This window comes from Telmatherina bonti (assembly GCF_933228915.1).
Source record: "Telmatherina bonti genome assembly, chromosome: 13".
Taxonomy (NCBI): domain Eukaryota; kingdom Metazoa; phylum Chordata; class Actinopteri; order Atheriniformes; family Telmatherinidae; genus Telmatherina; species Telmatherina bonti.
The window spans coordinates 4,983,674-5,000,947 of record NC_136611.1 but is presented as its reverse complement, the minus strand read 5'-3'; positions in this window follow the sequence as shown (position 1 = coordinate 5,000,947).

Below are 17,274 nucleotides of genomic sequence, written 5' to 3'. Positions count from 1 at the left end.
CGAGCACAAACACGTCGGCACATTTAAAAATATGATACATTCAAAACATTTTAAAAGTATCATATTTTAAAACATTTTCCTCGTGCAATAGGTCGTAGGAACACATGCAAGAGCTTCACAAATATACATTTATAGATTTACTTTGGTTGAGTTTCTAGTGTTTGTTTTACAAATTATAATAAAAAAAAAAAAATTGTTAGAGTACTCGATTACTCGAAGAAATAATCGACAGAGTACCCGATTACAAAAGTACTTGATAGTTGTAGCTCTAGAAAGAACCACCCAATCAGCTTCAATTCAGCTCTTCAGAAACCTACGGGTGACGTCACGGAAGCTCCGCCCTCCTTTTATTTACAGTCTGTGGGTTAAATACCTACATTTGACCATCTTTCCTTCTCTGTACTCAACTAAACACCTAATAGACATGCCAAAGCAAGTCAACCAAACAGGTGAGCGGCAGTCAAGATAAAACAGGTGCTTCTGTCACCAGCAGTCTGCTAGCAGCATCTGAAATTCACCACGAGATCGAAGTCATCATGTCTGATGTGACCGGAGTTCTGTTTTCTTGGAACAGCTTCACAAGGAGCCTCTAAGGAGAAAAGAGGATTTTCTTCCAGCATATGTGACACTGAAAGTCTGACTTTTAATCTAAGAAAGCGCTTGCATTTAAAAATGATTGTGCCAGATAACTTGCTACCAAGCCATCACCGACACTTTCTGTGTAAGAATTAAGCCATATGTTTCAGAATTTCCTTCCAATCTCAAAGACGACGTTCAGGGATTTAGCTGGGAAATCATTTTCTGTGCCTACGCTGTGACAGGGGTCGCATCGAAGTGACCCCTGCACTCCTTATGGAGATGATTTTCATCTCTTTGGCCAGACTTAAAGGGAATTGCTTGCAAGCTGTGCTCTGCTCCAAAGCCTTAATGAATTCTTTAATCCAAACTTCGTTGTTATGAGCTGTGTAATTACTTACCCTGGTAAATGTCCATATTCTGAAGCAGATATTAGTTTTTAAAGGACACTCGGTCAGTGGATTTGCTGTAAATTGCTTTTAATGGTTTAATGCTTTAAGAAGTAAAGTTCACAAGAAAATCACCTGGGAATGGAATTGGTTGCTTACACTTTAGACTTTTACCTTGTAGTTGTTAAGTTCCTGCAGCTGAATTTCACAGCAGCTTGTTTAAATGGAGCAGCCACCTCCAGAGGTTAACAGTGAAGCCAATGCAGAGGTGCCAAAACTGCAGTTCCCCCCTCATCCACTAGGGTACAGGTGTTGAACTCCAGTCCTCAAGGGGCGGTATCCTGAAGGTTTTTTGTTGTCTCCATGCTCCAAAACACCTGACAAAACTTAAAAACAGGTTGACAAGAAGCTTCTGGATGCATTTGATTTGAATCAGCTGCGTTGGTAGAGGGAAACAGCAAAAACCTGCCGGATACCGGCCCTCAAGGGTTGGAGTTTGACACCCCTGCATTACGGGCTTCAAAACAGAGCAAATCCCCATAGACTCCCATGTGAAAAAGATCAACTTCACAGCAAAAATAAACATGTTTACAGCAGAAATAAACATGTTTACAGCAGATATAAACATGTTTACAGCAGGAATAAACATGTTTACAGCAGATATAAACATGTTTACAGCAGGAATAAACATGTTTACAGCAGAAATAAACACGTTTACAGCCTGGTACAAAAATCCATTTTAGGTTTAATAGGTCAAGTTTACCTTCATGACAACTGGGGGGGAGTGAATTTTTTTTCTAACTCGCCCATTTAAAAGTAATTTATTTAAAAGTTCTGCATATTTAGGGGCGTGTCCTTTTGATTGACAGGTACCCGATCTCCCACTTCAAGTCAGAAGAACGTAGAACAACCGCGGTTTTTAGCCAGTTGACAACGTGACTTAGCTTTAGCCCACTTACCTCCGTTAGCTGGTTAGCTCCTGTTATCTCCGGGTTAGCTCAGTTAGCTCTTAGCTACAGCAAGCTCGGAGTTCACTCGATGTCAATCATCCACCATGACACTCACAGCCCCCCTCTCAGCTCCACCTCTTTGCCCATATTTGTATTTTTCAGGCTATACGACGCGCATGTCCCTGCCAAGATGGTGATGGTAGGAACCGCCCACCGAGCTTCAATTCAGCTCTTCAGAAACCTACGGGTGACGTCACGGAGGCTCCGCCCATCTTTATATACAGTCTATGGTTTCTACACATAGCATCTATGCTAGGTGTATTTATCTAGCAAAGCAGCTGGAATTTTGAGATTTGGATGTATTGCCGTCTCGTTTAATGAATGAAAGTTTTGTTTTCCTTTAAATAACCAGTAAAAGCTGTAAATCTGTCCACTATCAAGCTCGGAGTTCGCTTGATGCCAATCATCCACCATGACACTCACAGCCCCCCTCTCAGCTCCACCTCTTTGCCCATATTTGTATATTCCGGCGAGACGACGCGCATGCCCCTGCCAAGATGGTGATGGTAGGAACCGCCCACCGAGCTTCAATTCAGCTCTTCAGAAACCTACGGGTGACGTCACGGAGGCTCCGCCCATTTTATTTTATACAGTCAATGGTTACAACACACAACTTTTGATACATTTTCCTCAATTTAGGCAGCATTTGGTGGAGTTTGACCTCATTTCAGGCACTTACTCTGGATGTAAACACAAAATGAAATTTTGAATAATGATCGTGATGCTGTTTGTCCTGGAAATTATTAATAGTTCAGTACAGACCAGTCTGGAACTGGTGCCAGTCAACTTATTCCCAAATAAGTAACGCTCTATCTCCTTAATAAAAATACAAAACTTTCTCAACTCTTGGAATTTAAAGAGAAACTAAAGCAAAAACCATATATATATATTCCTGCTTTGCAGGCTGATTAAATTCTCTTCTTCACATTTTACATTTCAACATTTTATGTTGTCCTGCAAGAAACTGGAAAACTGAACACTAAACTTATAAACTTCAATCAGTACAGCTACATAGAATGAATAAAAATATAAAAAGATATATTATATTATATCATAATCGAGTTGGAATTAGAAGTTTTGGTTTTTTTTTACCATTTCTTAGTAAAACAATACAAGGAGACACTCTTTCATTCTATCTGGGACGAACTGAGGACACGAGGAGTCTTAAGATTTCATGTCTGGGACAATCCTCGTCACAGCTTGTGTCACCTCGGCGACAGATGTCGGCGAAATCAGCGACAGCCGATCATGCTGATCCCCCCTGTAATCATGTGCTATGATCCCGCCGCGACACAGAGCTGAGGGAAATATGTCCGTCACTGCCACGGGCAGATGCATCAGCATCTTCCTGCCTGTGCCAACCACACGCACCCCCTCCCCCAAATCCTACCTTTATCCTCCTCCTCCTCCAGTCTTCCTTGATCTCTCCATTAAGCTTAACTGCTTGGATTGGACCGACACGTTTCTGCCAGTTCTGGTGAGGAAATGGGCGAAACGAGGGGCTTTCATGAGACAGACTTGTGCCTCGTTGCGTTGTTGGGATGTTGTTTGCTTACCTCGTGTTTTTGGCCAGGTCATGGTGCTGCAGAGTGGGTGCCCCTGAACAGCCCTTCCTTTGCAGCTTTGTGAAAAAGGCCACCACACAAACAGCCTCCCTGAAACACAATGTGGCATATGCTCAACTACGGATGCCTCATAAAACATTCTTGCAGAGCTCAGCTCTACGCGGCTTCTCCCTGTGAAGGCCCTGCGAGGCAAAACGTTTCCAAACAGTTTCATGTTTTCATGCTGAAACCTTGCAGAAAAAAGGGGGGAGCTTTGCATATTTCACACATGCCGCAGGCTAGCATGGTTGCTACCGCTAGCCTGTGTTTCCAGCAGAACCTTGACGAAGGTCACAAGTAATTTGTCAAAATCTGTTAACAGGATAGCTTAAGTAAGAAAGATAAATAAATAAAACCCAGGTGTGCCGATCACTCTGCCCTGCAGCCGTAGCATCGTCATCTGTAGCCATTCCAACATATGCTTGGAAGATAATAAAAAATGTAGCATTAAGCATGGCGGCATATTGAATTTTGTCCCGGGCTTCATATAGACACTCAACTCTTCCCTCTGGAAATCGATTTAATATAAGTAGTTAATGCCACTGGTCGTGATGTTTCTTGCATAATAATAATTTATAGAGGGTAGAGGTCCATAAATGGGAGGCCCTGTAAAATATTTCCATTATGTGGGGAATGTCAGTGGGTAATAAAGGCTTTATTCTACTTTTTATGGCTTTCAATCTGTTGTTGTTCCCTGCCATTTTTAAACCTGTTAAAAATCACTGAATATCTTAACGCAAGGCTGAAAAACAGTGAATTTCACTGAGTTTTTTTACAAAGTGACTCTCAGGGTGTTGCATCAAGACTGTGAGTTGAATAAAGCGAAAGTGCATCAGCTAAATTCCCTTTTTTATTACCTCAGCGTCTCTTTTTTATGCAGAGATTATACATCTTTTTTAACAGTGTTGTAAAGGTTACACAGTCATTTAAGCAGCAGTTCAGACAGATTGATGTTTATGTCATTACAGCAGCAAATGAAATGTGCATGTCTCCAGTCTTACTCTGACATTAAGTAGAAATGAGCTCCATCCATTGATGACATTGGAGATGCATTTAAATAGATGCTGAGACGAGGACGATGGTGTTATTACCCTGCCGTCGACGGTTTACCTGCGGCTGCTGTTATATGATGACAGAGGATCCTCGTAAGCTTCTTGGTCTGGTAGTGATGGGGCTCGTTTTGTGTCATAATAAGCTGGGAAACTTTTATAATTTTAGCAGTTTAATCAGTTCATCTTTTATTTAGACATTACAACCCTTCATCTGCTCATATTGTCCAATCATATCTATTCATACTGACAGTTATCAAATAGAAACTCAACAGATTACTTGTATCAGCTGCACTCAGGTCCACCTTCTGGTACCTGGTTGGGTCCCCTTCTGCCTCCAGATCTGCTTTCATTCTTGTTATGATGGATTTAATACGGTGTTGGAAACATTTTCCCCGCTTATCTCCATGTTGACATGAAGCATCACACATCATGATGAGAATCTCCCAAAGCTGCTCTGCTGGATGTAGATCTGGTGACTGTGGAGCCGTTGGAGGACAGTGAACTCATCGTCATGGTGGAGATGATGTGAGCTTTGTGACATGGTGCATCATCCTGCTGGAAGTTTCCATCAGAAGATGCTACACTGTGCTCAGAAAGGGATGGACATGGTCAGCAGCAGGACTCAGGTGTTGAAACCAGTTGGTGCTCCGGGGGGCAAACTGTGTGATGAAATGAACCCCTCACCATTCCACCAGCAGCAACCTGCACCATCAATACAGAGCAGGATGGATCCATGTCTTCATGCTATTTCCACCAACTTCTGTTCCAAATATCTGGATGTTGCAGTTAAAACTGGAGACTCATCAGACCAGCAACGTTTCTCCATCTTCTATTGTCCAGTTCTGGTGAGTCTGTGGGAATTGTAGCCTCAGTTTCCTGTTCTTACTGACAGGAGGGAACCCGCTGTGGTCTTCTGCTGCTGGAGACCATCTGCTTCCAGGCTGGACGGGTTGTGTGTTCAGACATGATGTTCTGGTTGGAACCAGTGCTGACTGGACTTCCTGTTGTCTTTCCATCATCTCCAACCAGTCTGACCATTCTCCTCTGACCTCTGACATCAACATCTGGATGTTTTCTCTTCTCTGGAACCACTGGAGATGGGTGAAAATCCCAGTAAATACTCAGACCAACAACCTTAAACCTCCTTTCTTCCTGATTTTGATGCTCAGTTTGAACTTCAGCATGTTGACATGACTAGCATTTAGCATTTAGATGACTAGAAAAGACGGTCCTGAAGAGTTCCCAGCTAAAGTCGGGATTCAGCTCAACAAGTTGACGTCTGAATCAATCACGGCCAGATAAAACTAAAATCTGAGAATCACTGTAATAATTTAGGACAGACTCAAATATGCTGAAATTTATTGACACGCTGCAGCATATGGTGATGAGAGCATCAGAGGATGTTCTGGCTGAGTAGATATAATAGTGTTACAATATGCATGTTGGTGCTATCTGCTAGATTTAGCAGTGTGAGAGGTCAATGCAGCCCAGCTACTGTAAAATTACACATGCATAAATATGACATCCATGGTCCTGTTAATAAAACAGAAACTAATCACAATGAAAAACATTGTTTATTTATGTGTGACAGTATCATCTGCCCTCAAACATCTGTCCATCCTTCCCCAAGAAATCCACAAGATGAAAATGTGTCTCAATATGTCGCAGCATAAGATTATCCTGCAAGGCGCAGCAGCTTGGCCCCAGATAGTCGGTTGCTTCTCCCGGTCTGCCCCCCCCCCCCCCCCCCCCCCCCCTTTCACTAAAAACACAAGCTGAAATGCATGGTATGAATAAAGCATCACCTCATCTTTTTCAGATTTAAGGCTCAAACATCTGTAAGTCATCTCTCTTAAAGTGTGTCAATATGCTTTGTGTTGTCTCTGGTTGTAATCTACGGGACTGACATGAAATCCGATCAGAAAGGGGGACGGGGGAGGATGGGGGTGGGACTGAAAGGTGCTTTGGCATGCTGCAGGTTATTCTAGCAGTTTTGTTGGATTGTACAGCAAAATGGAGAGACCGTCGCTGCGTTTCTGTTAGTTTTCACCCAATAAAAGTGATATTTTAAAGAAAATGTCGACAAAACACTCATTGGTAATGTAACCAGGTGGTGGAAAAACTGAACATGTGGCGTAGAAATAGTTTGTAAAATCCACTTTGTTTCATATTCCTGGTCGGACGAGTCCAGAAGTTTATCCTGGTTGTGAACGGAGCGTGTTGATGTGTTGGTAGGGGGGATCTACTTGTTGGAGGTGCTCATGGGAAAATAATTCCAGGAAGTAGACGGAAATCACTGGTGTGGAAAGATTTGGTAACCATCCTTATTATTGCTATTTAATAAGCAATCAGCACAATACGCCTCTGTAATGATCGAGTTTTGTTTAATACTCTGGATACGATCAATACTTTGTGTTGCAGTGCTGGGAATGTCGATGGGAACAGAATGAGAGCGCAGTGTGTGTGTTGGTAGGAAAGTATTCTTCCCATTGGTCCATTTAGGTGCCACTGCCGTATTGCTTCACCCATATGTCTGTACTATATCATGTTTTCACATATTGGCATGGGAAATGGACTTGTACTTCTATAGTTCTTTTCTAGTCATGCAGACCACTCAAAGCGCTTTACACTACTTGTCACATTCACTCACACTCACACACACACATCCAACACACTCATACCCCGATAGGCCTATCGGCTTGGGGTTCAGTGTCTTGCCCTAGGACACTTCGGCCTGTTAGGGGAAGCCTGGAATCGATCCCCCAACTTCCCAGTTGAAGGACAACTACAGCCACCCCAAAGAGTTGGCATCTTTAAATGTGCCTCCAGTCTAAGTTGGTGTATTCTTTGGTTTGCCAAAGTCCCTCCCAAAGAAGGGAAACCAAGACCCGTCTCCATCCACGCCATCTTTAGTTGAGATGAACTGGTCACATGACCGCGACGTCACACCCTGTGACGTCTAAATGCAAAAGCACAAAAAAGGGTTTCATTACACTTTGGAATATACTTCTATGTCGACATGTCTGGAAAAGTACCTCACGAGAGCTATATTTCACCAGTTTGTTTACTTCTTGAGGCTGCATGGTGGAGTTGTGTTCAGCACCACAGCCTTACAGCAAGAAGGTCACTGGTTTGTGCATCAGCTTCTGATGGATATACAACAAAGGTTGGAAAAGGGGCCTTTATGTGAGGAGTTTGCATGTTTTCCCCATGAATGCTAGTTTCTGTTTGGGTACTCATCAGATAAGATTTAGATTAACTCATCACTAAATTCTCCCTAGAGGCGATCGGGAGTGGTTGTTTGTCTCTCTGCGTTGGCCCTGCGATGGACTGGCGACCTGTCCAGGGTGCACCTGCCTCTGGCCTGCTGATGGCAACCCTGGACAAAGCTGTAAAGAAAATGAATGATGGGTCTGCAGTTTTTACTCATTTTTATTGCAATGTTTAGGTTTTGTACAGTTCTAGGAGTAATGGAAACACAGGTTATGTATCTGGTCTCAGAACGCATCGGGATCCCCCCAAATGAGCTGGAAGTAGTCGCCAAAAGGAAGTCTGTGTTTCTCGGCTTATATCTCCATTACCTGACGTGGATGTGTGGATGAACATACAACAAATTATATAGGTGTTAATGTCTAGTAAATACCCATAAACAGGTCTTAGCATGCACCCTGCTATTAATGAGGAGTCCCAAGCATCCACGGGCTGGGGTCCAGTGGTCCCAAAGGGGATCCCCACAGAGCCCTGGGGGTCCCTGAGGCTTTGAATGTGATTAATGTCCACACATTGTCCTTATTTTAAGAGATAAATTAACAAATAGCCTTACTGTTAACTTTAGCTTTATTAAAGGACAGGACTGACCCAGAATACATCATTTACGATGAGAATTTCACTTTTATAAGGATAAAAAACAAGCATGGTTTCAGCAGGGGGTCCATGACACAAAAGGAAAGTTTGTTCTACAGGAAAGCATAGTAGAAGAGAGCTAAAAGTTTGCAGTCAGACCTGCAGAGCCGCAGTGAGAGGCGGTGAGGGAACACGGACCGGACGGCAGGGACATCAGCATCCTCTGCAACAGTAGTCATGGCAGATGGATGTATCGCAAGGCCCAGCGCGAAGTCTCTTTAACACTTCATTTTGTTTGTGCCATGTTTCCAGCTCCCCTCGCTGCTGGGTAGCCGGGACAAAAGCCTGGACCCTGAACCCAAACAGATTGACTTGGAGGGCTTAAATTGCCTGGATCGTAAATAAACCTTCATGCACGGCTGTGTTAAAGGCATGATGGTGAGACTGAAGATACAGAAGTCCTTTCTGGTCCCCCCTCTCCCCCACCCGCCACACACACACACACACACCCATCTGCTCGGCATGGAGACCTGGTAAAATGATCCTCTATTGTCTGCTCACACTTAAAATCCAACAAAGCAGGTTTCACTTACCACGAGATGAAAAGATTATCAGCTCAAACATCACTTTAGTTATGGGTCAGTAGATTAGTGTTTTAATCCGAAACCCCCAAAACTGCATGATCATCATCATCATCATCATCATCGTCATTATGATCAAGAGGATCAGAACTCTTTGGATAATCTTTTGGGTGCAGATGAACACTGAGACAGCATGCAACACTGCAGGTGTGAGAGCTGACTGATGATTAAGTATAAATGTCACAAGTTAATGATCCTGTTTCTGTTAAAAAGAACTCGTTTAGTTAACATGATTAAAAAAGACTTTTTCAGCAATAATAACAGTTCTGTTGTTAAAACCTTTAATCTGTTTAACATCTTTATTTCAACTTCCAGCATCCTAGTTGGGGTTTGGACAGAGGTAAGCATAAGGGGGGTGGGTTATGATGGATGTAACCATGGGGGGTCAGGTTAAGATGGAGGTAAACATAAGGGGGGGGTAAACGTGCATTATGTATATATGTGAGTTGGCGTTTTATAGTCTGAAGGACTTATTTAATGGGGTAAGGGTGTGTGTGTGTGTGTGTGTGTGGGGGGGGGGGGGGGGGGTTACGGCAAGAATGGGTTGAAATTTGCAGGTTTTGATGAGATTTTAGCACATCTGTATAAAACACCTGCATTTTAATTTGTTTGGTTTTAAATGGAAACAAATTAAAATTCAGTTGTCAGACCAGAGCAGATTAACAGCAATAAAACTCCTCATTTCATGTTATGTCCAAAATAAACAGAAAAATAAATAGAAATCAGCTCATGGTGATTAAAAGCATGGTGAACTGGGTAATCCGATCTAAAGACCACATTGGATGGAGATTCCATGGAACAGATTTAAGATGTTTTTGATGACAAGCTTCCAGAGGTTCAAAAGTCAAAGATCATGTTTAATATTGAATTTTGATGGTAAGTCCATCCCCAGTCTGTACTGGTGAGACAGATACGATGACTTTTAGAAGAGCACATTAACCACAGAAAGATTTGCATATGAAAGCCGTAGGAAGGGGAAATAAAATAAGAGAAATAAATGCATCTTACAACTTTCAGCCGAGTTCTTTCTTTACTTGATACGTGGAAAACGGTAAAGAAGTATTTCTATGAACCACAAACCTTCAAGCATTATTACACTGATATATTGGACAAATTGCCCTGAAAAACATTTAAATGTTACTTTTTAAGCAAGAAAAAGCATAAAAACACACTTGTGTTGTGATTAAACAAAAATACTTTGTATTTTTCCCCAGTTTCCAGCATATCATTCTCAATATGAGGCAACAGATGCATGTAGATGTGAATTGTGCAGAAGTGGAAAGCATTTATGGAATCAAATTAGTGCCAAAATGTTTGTTCATTTATAAGCAATATTTAAAATTGAATTAAAGGAAAGCTGAAAATGAAAGTCACGTTTCTACTGTGAATTTTGGAAAACAAACAATAAAAAAATAAGATAAAATGCATCAAATCTTCACATCAATTTAAATTTCAATCAGATTATTTTATTTTATTAACAATGAAAATTTATAATTAATTGAAGTTTGTTTTTTATTTTTTTTTCTCTTTCAGTTTCAGAATTTTATGGTTAATATAAAAACTTTTTTTGTATTTACAATTTCAGATTCCATTAAACCACTTTCAGGTTTCTGTTTTTCACCTCCAAACTTTTGGTCCTGGTTTGGAGGTGATAATTCTGGTGGGCGTGGCTTAAGGAGAAGGGGCGTGGATTGATGAGTGACGACAGTGTCTGGTTGGTTTAGGGTTTGATGGGGAGATAAAAGTAGCCCACATAGGTTTCTGGAGTAATAGTAATGATAATCACAAAAATAATGGTGATAATATTAGTGATAATAATAATATATATTTTTTTCCACTTCAGTAAAAATATTTTGACAATATTGTGTAAATAGCAAATATTAAGTATGGACAAGCAAAATGAAAATGGATCTATAATCTATTAAACGATTGATATGAAGCTTGTTTCTCTCTTGGTCCCATTAAATACATGATTGTCTCTGCAATTTGAAGACGTTGCAGCGGATCAACCGGTTAGAGATACAACCACTGCTGATGTTGCTTTACAGCACTATGGCTGCCCTCCCTGAGCCGGGTTCTGCCGGAGGTTTTCTTCCTGTTAAAGGGGAGTTTTTTCCTTCCCACTGTCGCCTCGTGCAGCTCAGGATGGGGGATTGGATCCAAGTCATGACTCGATGCAATCAGTTGGTTTCTATTACAGGATATGTATGAATTGGCTTGAAATGATGTGTATGTAAAGTGTCCTGGGACAACATTGTTATGAATTGGCGCTGTACAAATAAAGCTGAACTGAATTGAATTGAATAAATGTACCTCTGAGCTTGTGGTTAAACAGAGTGACTGCCAGCAGGACAGCAAAGAAACAAAATGTCCTACAAGGTTTAGCAGAACCTTGTTGCAGAAAAAGCCGATTTAAGACTGATCTGTCCGCTGTGCACATGTGCTTTCACATTTCTTTTAGCGGTTTATGAACCACTAAAGTACTTTTTGTACAATTTCAGTGTCAAACATCTGCGTTACAAACAGGTGCTTGCGTGACTGCCAGAGAAATCCCTCCAGCAGTAGAAATACAGAGTCAGGAAATTAAAAAGGCCCAGTTGTGATTGATGTGGGACAGGAGTGAAGGTCTGGACCTCAGACTTATCTCTGCGGCGCCGTGCGAGGAGAGAGTGATTCCACACCAGACCAGTGAACTTACAAGCGTGAGGCCACATCACTTTTCTCTTCCAGTGATTTATCAGCCAGTTCCCTTGACTCGGTCTGGGTTCTGAAGACACATGCGCGGGAGTTATCGCTTCTCATTCAACTTTTTTGGATAAACATTGTGGGAAATTTCATTAATATCTCAGAAGGCTAAATAAAAATCACACCTGCGTGCTGGGTGTGTAAATATGTCAGACAGGCCGACAGTAGACGTAATTATCAGATTAAAGGAAGAGTTCACCTTTTGAAGGGAAGCTGAAGAACAAGATGTATTAAATCTAAACAGACTGACGTCCTCATGCATGTTTGCGAAAGTTAAAATGATTTTTTATTGAATTAAACCTTCATTTGAGTTGGTTTTGATGTGACATTATCAGCTTGCTCGGGATTTAAGCATCCCTTTTAGCGAGTTAGCTGGGTAACGCTTCAAATCTGCAAACGAATGATAGCCTGAAACCTAGCTGAGGTTTTTTCTTCTAGCCTTCCGCTTGACAAACGCTGTTTACATCCGACTTGTTAAATACATTTCAGCAGCGACTGGTTGAAACAATGCATCACATTAGCGTGGCAGGGATTTTAATTAACGCTAAAAACAAAAGGCACTTTCTGCTGCTCACTTTGACAGCACCAATATAAGAAGTGAAGTCTGTGTCCGTATGAAGCAGCTCATTCCCGCCTGTAATTCCGCTCAGGGATACTTGCCGGACGGGATGTGGCTGGTGCGGCTCGCGGGGTAGAAAGCTGCAGCCATTAATTCCATCATTAACATTCCTTTGTGCTGCTCTGCTTGCACAGAGGGCTTATTTAATTAAATCAGCGAGGAGCGCTGCAACAGTCGCCGTCAGGCGTTTATTTGTCTATACACGGGGCCTGTGGGCGCGTCCGTCAGGCGCGCAGTGGTCAGGTTGAGGGGGCATGTTTCCACATTAGGCTCAAGGAAGAAACAGCTCCTTCTCATCACAACGAATCTGAGCTCGGCTGTTCGTTTCCGACTGGATTCTTCTTGAAGAGACAACAGCAGCTTGTGTGAATCTGCAGTCTGAGAGGATTCCTCTGGCTTCAGAAACGACGTTTTACTGTTTAAAACTGCATCTGAATGGCCGATTAAATCACATTTCTCATCTGGATTTCCAGCTTTTCACATGCATTTTAGACATCTGCATGGTTGTGTGTGAAAATCCCAGTAGTATATACAGTATATATGTGTGCATATGAATAAAATATACATATCACATGTAGATGTTATAATATAAAGTCATGTTTGAACATGCTGTTTGCATGTACACGTGGTTTTTCTGTAAAGGTCTGCTGCTCAGTTTGAACCTCAGCAAGCCGTCCTCATACATACGTGTGTATGATCGCATGTAGAGTTGCTGCCGTGTGATTGGCTTATTCGGGTTTCGTGTTACCATAATAAAGCCGGTGAGTTTGTGCACGTTGCCATAAATAATTCTGAGTCTCTTAAACCATGAAACTTCTTCGTCTCATCCGTGTTTTTGTCCTTTTTCCAAACACGCTAAACACATGAAGACTTTAGATCCTCACACTGTTTCATTGTTATGTTGGTCTGTGTACGCACGTCTGCACACATGCATATGTGTTTATAATATGCTCATGCGCGCTCTGACAGCGTGGCGATAGCACGGAAGGATTTCCCCAGCGTCCCAGGTGCCGGAGTGTGTGTTCAGTGGAGGGTGAGGACCATCTGCCGGGGCTGGGTGAAATCAATGCAACATGCAGGTGCTGAGGTATTTACCACAGCATGCTAGGTAGAAACACACACACACACACACACACTGAACGGGAGGTTGAGGGGGGGTCGTGACCCACAGAGACCAGGGTGTTTGACCTAGAAAAATCCAACCTGATGGTCAAGTGCAGCATGCATAATTCACTGGTTTGTCACACTTTTCATCTGTTAAGTCTGCAGCTGAAAAGGCACATATTCAACCCCCTGGAGGGGAAAATGTGTCTGCAGTTTTGGCAAGTTCAGCTTTCCTAAAGAAGAAAGTAAAGAGGTTGTTAACAAACCACATCACGTCAGGTTTTCATTTTAAAGAACTGGAAGAAGCTAGCCGTTTGTTTCTACCAAACGGCAACCTCCGGTGGTTAAAAGTGAAGCCTATGCAGAAGTGCATAAAACTGCAGTTCCCCCTTCATCCACTAGGGGCTGCAAAACAGAGCAAATCCCCACAGACTCCCATGTTAAAAAGACCAACTTCACAGCAGAAATAAACATGTTTACAGCCTGGTTCAAAAATCCATTTTAGGTTTAATAGGTCAGGTTTACCTTCATGACAACTGTGGGGGGAGTGAAATTTTTAAACAATTTAATCTCGAAGTTCGGCACATTTAGGGGCGTGTCCTTTTGATTGACAGGTACCCGATCTCCCACTTCAAGTCAGAAGAACGTAGAACAACCGCGGTTTTTAGCCGGTTAACAACGTGACTTAGCTTTAGCCCGCTTACCTCTGTTAGCTGGTTAGCTCCTGTTATCTCCGGGTTAGCTCGGTTAGCTCTTAGCTACAGAAAGCTCAGAGTTCGCTCGATGTCAATCATCCCCCATGACGCTCACAGCCCCCCTCTCAGCTCCACCTCTTTGCCCATATTTGTATTTTTCAGGCTATACGACGCGCATGCCCCTGCCAAGATGGTGATGGTAGGAACCGCCCACCGAGCTTCAATTCAGCTCTTCAGAAACCTACGGGTGATGTCACGGAGGCTCCGCCCATCTTTACATACAGTCTATGGTTTCTACACATAGCATCTATGCTAGGTGTATTTATCTAGCAAAGCAGCTGGAATTTTGAGATTTGGATGTATTACCGTCTCGTTTAATGAATGAAAGTTTTGTTTTCCTTTAAATAACCAGTAAAAGCTGTAAATCTGTCCACCAGACTGGAACTGTTAATCAAATCTGAGGCTACAATAACACGTTTAGCCCAACACATAGCAACCGTACACAGATAGTATACCATAAACGCATGTAACACATGTTCATAACATGAATCAATTAATTCTGCTTCCATTATTTATGACCTGTCTGAGCTGAAATACACACAGCTTACAGCCCTCCAGTCTTCCAGCCATAATTTTTTCTGAGTAATCGTTGTGCAGATGTTTACGTGTTCCGTCTGCAGGCTTGTACATGCGCTCTACAAATCCATCCTTTTTTTTTTTTTTTTACTGTAATCCTGCATGCAGGGAGGGCGGGTGGATAAAATCAAACAGATATGCTTATCTAAACTATTTATTAAAGAACCATATCCGAGATATAATCCTAATATGTTATCTTGAGCCGAGGGGATTTGGGACGTACGTACATTGCAGAAATCCAGGTGTACTGGGTTGTAAGTCGAGGGATTAGCAGGAAGGTTATTGTAATTTTTTAAATAACACAAAAGCAGATTTCATTATTAAAAGGCTGTAGGACCATCTGGGAGGAGGGAAGTACTTTGGTTTCATCAAATGCAATGTGCTGCATCTCCTCATACCAATTATAGTTATTGTTTTTCATCAGACCAGACCAGCAGGTCAGCTTGAATGAAAAGCATTTGTCAAAGTATTTCTGATAATGTACTTGACTTGCAGTATGAGGACACCAAATTCTCCACAAATAGATTTAACAGACTGTACTAGTCTGAGGTCCATCAGAATCACATTATTCACCATGTACAAAGGGGTTTTTCAGCTGGGGGGGGCAGCTTAACCTGTGCACAGGACACACCGGCACAACCGCCAGGATGAGGGCTGTGCATCTGTTAACCCCTCCTCGAGGCAATGCAATCACCCGACAGTTCAGTCTCACAACACATTGCATCCAAACTGCAGTTAAACAACAGCCAGTGCTTGTTTGTGGATCTTTCTGCCTTTAGCTTTTCCTTCAGGGTGGGAAATGAAGCTCAATCAGATGCTTGACTCAGCCATGGCAGAATAATCCACTTCCTTTCTGCAGGAACTCCTTGGTTGCTTTCACAGTATGTTTTGGATCATTGTCCATCTGTGATGTGAAGCGCTATCCAATCAACTTTGCCACATTTGGCTGAATCTCCGTCAACAGCATGTTTTTATAAACTTCAGAGTTCATCTGGCTGCTTCTGCCTTCTGTCACATCAAGAAGGGATGCTAGTGACCCAGAGCCACTGTAATCCAGCCGTGCTCATGCAGTCGCGGCGCCGCCATCTCTTTGCACTAAAGCTGCACTCTGCTGTGGATCATGACTTATTCCGAGGCTTCTTCATATGTTTTCCTTTCCTTTGTTCTGGTAGCGGTTCATCTCAGGGCTGGTTTATACTTACATACATGTCAATGTTCTGCAACATCTGTGTCTATGCTTGTTGCAAACAACACATGTGTGCCGTGGCCAAAGTGTTCGATACTGGAGGTCATGCACCTGAACTGTAAACAACACTTTACCAATCTGTTGCTAAGTGTTAAGTGTTTGTCGCTGTGCAACGAGGAGAAAAATCATAAAGATGTTGGTGTTGCCATCGTGTTTACCTCTGATCGTAAACACGTGTTTATATTCTTGCTTGCATGTACACCTAGGCATTAGCTCATTAGCTCATTATGTTGCATCAATGCGAGCTGCCTACATGCCAAGTGAATGCTAGGAACACGTGGCATCCATGCATAAGTGTATTTATTGCTTACAGCAAGTGTATCGCAACTCATAGTTTTATCCGTCCTGAGGATATAATCCAGAAGTTCTCTGGCTCTCTGTTTCATGGCTTGTGCAGTATTTATCAGTTTGTGATTTAATAGGCTTGAATTATTGTTTGATTCAAAAAAGAAGAAATGTGTATCAAGGATCCATCTATCTATTTTCTACGTATTATTCTTGGTCGGATGGCGGAGAAGGCAGCTAGCTAGCTAAGACTTCCATCTCTCCAGCCACATTTGCCAGTTTGTCCAGGGACATCCTGAGGCATTCTCAGGCCAGCCGAAAGATGTAATCCTGGGTTTTCTTCAGGGTCTCATCTCCGATAACTGAGCTTCTCTCCCTATCTCTAAGGAAGAGCCTGATCACCCCGAGGCAACCTGCAAATGAAAAGCATAAAACAGTTCTATGAGTTGAAAAAGGAATGAAATTACTGAAAATTTAAGGAAAATCGACTCAGATGATGACAAATCAAGTCTTTATCAGGAAAATGCATCATATTAGAAGAAAATTCTATTTCTCTGTAGGTTTCTCAGTAAAATATATTATAATTAAGTCTTTACATTTGCTTCATCGTTGGTTAAACTAGGAGCAGTTGAGGGTTTCTCACTAGACTACCACTCCCCTATATCAGGAGTTCAGCTGTTTAAAATGCCCATGATGAGCAGCAGCAGGTATTAGAAGCTGGTTGTGAACCTCTCCGTGCAGAACACTCCAGAAGCTGCAGTATCTGGTCCATTCTTCACCAATGATCACAAAGGGAAATGTCTAAAGATGAGTCTTCATGCTTTTCTTC